Genomic DNA, 4,498 nt, shown 5'->3' with positions numbered 1-4,498 from the left:
TGCCTCTAGGTAGACATATTGTAAGTGTGCAAGAAGTTGTTTCATTTCCAATTCAGGGGGTTTCTTTATGGATGAGATATTATTTTCCACCAACTCAGCTGTAATATTTAGAGTTTCAAAGTGTTATACTTTTTCTTCATTTGGGAAGTGAGGTCCACACATGAGACCTTCCTTTACCAAAGCATTCTTGTATTCCTTGCCCAATTCTTGTTCCAAATCATCCCTACCTTTAATAAACTACTTTTGCACAAGAGAATCCTAACTAGAGATTAATGAGCAATAATTTATGTCTTTTTCCAAGTACTTCAATTCGTTGAGGACATTGAATACCATTGGCTTTCGACTTACTCTCATAGTAGGTCTATCTTTTCAACGTCTATTAGTTTTCTTGCAGTAAAAGGAAATGGTTGTCCCAAAAGGATGTGAGTGTCTTCATCAACACTAAAATCCATGATTATGAACTAAGCAGGGAAAACAAACTTGTCAACCCTCACTAACTTATCTTCAATCTTCCCTTGTGGGTAGTAAATGCTTATATTAGAAAACTGAAGTGTGATGGCTATTGTTGTTGTAACTCCTTTTCCCAGCTTCTTGAAAATGGACAAGGGCATGAGGTTAATACTTGCTCCAAGGTCACACAATGCTCTTCCATAAAAATAATCTCCTATGTCGCATGGTATGGTGAAACTTTCACCATCTTTCAATTTAGGTGGTAACTTACCCTGAACAAATTAGCTATATTCTTGGGTTAAAGCTACAGTGAAAAAATCTCTAACTTTGTTTGTTTTTGTCAACAAATCCTTCATAAACTTAGAATAGTTTGGCATTTGTTGAATAACTTCAATCAGAGGTATGTTGATGCGAAGTTGCTTCAGGATATCCATGAATTTACCGAATTGTTTCTCTTCTTTAGCCTTCCTAATTCTTTGAGGAAAGGGTGGTAGTGGTCTATCTAGAATAACTATGGGTGTTTTGCTTACTTCTGGCGTATCAGTTGTGATTTATGTTATTGGTGTTGTCGTGCCAGAAATTTTCATGTTGGGTTGTTCAACTTGTAGTTTTTTTTGTTCTTTCTTCAACCAAAGAAGTTGTTATAGGTGTTTGGTTGCTCTTCATTTGATTCATCGAAAGATGTCATATTCCTATTTGGTTGGTTAGTATTTTGTAAGCTTAGTCCTTCATACTCATTACCACTTCATAGTGATATGACTTTGGATGTCTCAATGCTCTTGGTTCCAGATGTAAATGGTGGTATTTTAGTAGAACTTGGGAGTGCTTCTATAGGTCTTAAATTGAGTGCATAAGCAATTTCCCCAACTTGGTTTTCCAATTTTTTATGCTTACTCGTTAAGCTTGAAATTAATTCTTTATTTCTTGTATAAAGGACTTCAGAATTTTCTCTAGTTGGTTGTTTCCTTGAGTAGTCACAACATAGTTTGGTGCAGAAAACCAGGGAGGATTTTTAGTGCTTGAGGCTTTTGTTGATTTTGGGTGTTACTTCATGAGAAGTTAAGATGATCATGCCATCCCGGGTTGTAGGTGTTGCTGTAGGGGTTGTTGTATTTGTTGTTGCCCATATAGTTTACAAAAACATGATTAACTAACCAATATTCAAATAAAAGAGCTCCCCTACAATAAACACATGCAACATAATTGACATCAATTACAACTTTGATTGGCTCGACGACTGGTGTATCAGAACTCGTAATCATGTTCTTCATTATTTAGTGTATTTGAGCCACTTGAGCATCCAATGATGTGGTATCAGTGACTTCATGAACACTAGCTGGTTTCTTTTGAACATATACAATGGTTGCTCTAGTAATTGTTCATTGATAAATGTTGAAAGTAATGCTCTAAATCAATTTGTAACCTTCCTCATAGGAGTTAGACAATAATGCTCCACTACATGATGTATCCAAAATGTTTCTTAATGATGGTACTACTCCATTATAGAATGTTTCCAATTGAATTCAAATTGGCATCACATGGTGAGGACATTGCCTCAACAATTATTTGAATCTTTCACAAGTATCAAATAAAGACTCATCTTCTCTTTTCCTAAATGAAGTAATCTCATTTCTCATATTGTGATTCTTGATAGGAGGAAAATACTTAGCTAAAAACGTTTTAACCAAGGCATTCCATGTGGATATGGAATTGGGTTCTAAGGAATTGAGCCAACCTTTTGCTCTATTCCTTAGAGAATATGGAAACAACCTTAGTCTAAAAACATAATTAGTAATTCTAGGAATTTTGAAATTACTAGCAACTTTCAGAAATTGCCTTAAGTGTAGATGTGGATCTTCATTGGCAGCTTCCGAGTATTGACTAATATATTGTAACATTTGAAACATCATGAACTTAAACTCAAATCATGCCATTGTGATACTTAGTGTAATTATCCCTATTTGATGGCATTGGAACCAAACACAACACAATCCCTTATAAGAAAATATCGGGATGCTATAAAATGAGGGAGAATATTACATCAGGGCTGCAACTCATGTATCGTAAAATAGATAATTTCTTATAGTGAGTGTGCCACCAAAACTAATGTTCTTTCATTAAAATATGTGCATTTAAAGGAATTCAAGGGTCATGCTCTAACGAACTTCCTAGCACAATATTCTGGCGTTAAATTTCATAATCCGGAAGTCAAGCCAACCTTTGCTATCATAATTAAGTCTTTGGTCTTGATGATTGACGGATCTTGAACCTAAAGCGAGAGTTGAGGTTGGCATGATTATCATAATCCCAGAGGGGAGGATTTAGAAGTCCAAATTCTAGGTAGATCCTAAGTTATCCAACAATAATTTGAATAAGAGGTAATGGTTATGATACTTAAGATACAAACAAGCATGGCCTATGAGTACAATCATATCTAGGTCATGTGTTATTCCTAACTAATGATCAGACAAATTACTCAAGTGTACAAATTCTTGAACCTAAACCTCAAAAGGTACAAAACAACTAACATATTGCTACAAGTGTTTTTTGACACAATAATCCTGCGTGTTCCTTGTGGTAATTCTTAAATATTTAGGAATTATAGTTTCTCAAAAGCATGAGGGTGGTTCACAAAGGAATTTATGGACCTCATATACCGAATTACTTATCTTCTAATCAAAACATATCTAGTAACAAGATGTGTTATTGATCTAATTGGTAAAATATGCATCGTTCCATCCGAGTGGTATACTTATATCATTGAAGCTATGATAGATGTAGGGAAAAATGAGATTATCAATTTCATATTCCATTATATCATACAAAATTTTGGTATCCTAAAAAATAATTATGATTGATCAAGGAACAGTTTTCAGTGGTGATAGGACTGTTGCCTTCATTCAAAAATTAGAAATAAAACTTATACATTTATCCCTTTACTAGACTCAATCCAATGATCATGCCAAGACAAACAATTAAATCATCATAGATTTAATCAATAAGATCATTTATGGTTTTTCAAAATTCTTGAAGCTTCAAATCTTGACATTACTATTTTTGAATTTAGCATCACACAAGAATCTTGAATCTTCTTAACGAGGCTTGAGATATTTCATGTTGACTACCATCCTTTGAGAGTTGAGAGGTTAAACAACCATCAATTCTCGAAACAAAAGTCTTGACTTGAATGATGTTGACCACAATATTTACTTAAAAGAGATAACTTGATTTTCAAGAACATTTTAAGGAGGGTATCTTGATGAACCATCTTTAGCATGTTTGACCTCTTGAGCTATCTTCACTAGGTAAAGACTCCACTGAACGTCGTTTGATATTAGGTGTTGTTATCATCAAATTATACATCTACTCAATTGAATTACAACTTTGTTTTCCCTAAAATTCACTACCTTGAATCACTTTGATGATAGGTGCAACACATAGATCCACATAAGCATCCATGAAAAATATTTAAAAGAGTATTATCTAATTGTGTAGGAAAGTTAGGTAAATCAGAACAAAAGTTTCATTAGTATTTGCCTTAATTAGTTATGAAGTCCCTTAATTTAATTTAAGATTTCATTTTTGTCCCTTATTGAATAAATGTTGCTTTTTAATCCATCAAAAACTATTGATTTTTTTTAAAAAATAACCAAGTGTTTCAATTCAATTATAAAATAACCACTATTTCAAGTTATTTACCAAGATAACCATCTTTCATGCACACGTCTAAAGCATGCACCAGTTGGACTGACACATGCATTTTGTCATTGAGATTAGGCGTCAATACCATTGGCGCATGCAATGAAGCCAATGCAATTGAAGCATGCTTACTATATATCATGTGTATGCGCCATTGTATGTGACGCATGATATATATATATATATATATATATATATATATATATATATATATATATATATATATATATATATATATATATATATATATATATATATATATATATATATATATATATATATATATAATTTTTATATTTTATACTTATAAATAAATAAAATAAATAGGTAAATGAAAAATAATTATTAA

The 4,498-nt window shown here is 32.5% G+C and overlaps 1 non-coding gene across 1 annotated transcript; it reads left to right on the top strand.

Annotated features, from left to right (window-relative positions):
* The first annotated feature begins 1,983 nt into the window (after positions 1-1,983).
* LOC127098793 (small nucleolar RNA R71) lies at positions 1,984-2,090 on the top strand. Its single transcript, XR_007793488.1, has one exon. It is a non-coding gene; the product is annotated as a small nucleolar RNA R71 (small nucleolar RNA).
* The last annotated feature ends 2,408 nt before the right edge of the window (positions 2,091-4,498 follow it).

The sequence above is a fragment of the Lathyrus oleraceus genome, chromosome 6 (assembly GCF_024323335.1).
Source record: "Lathyrus oleraceus cultivar Zhongwan6 chromosome 6, CAAS_Psat_ZW6_1.0, whole genome shotgun sequence".
NCBI classification, from domain to species: Eukaryota; Viridiplantae; Streptophyta; class Magnoliopsida; order Fabales; family Fabaceae; genus Lathyrus; species Lathyrus oleraceus.
This window is presented reverse-complemented; position numbering and strand designations above follow the sequence as displayed.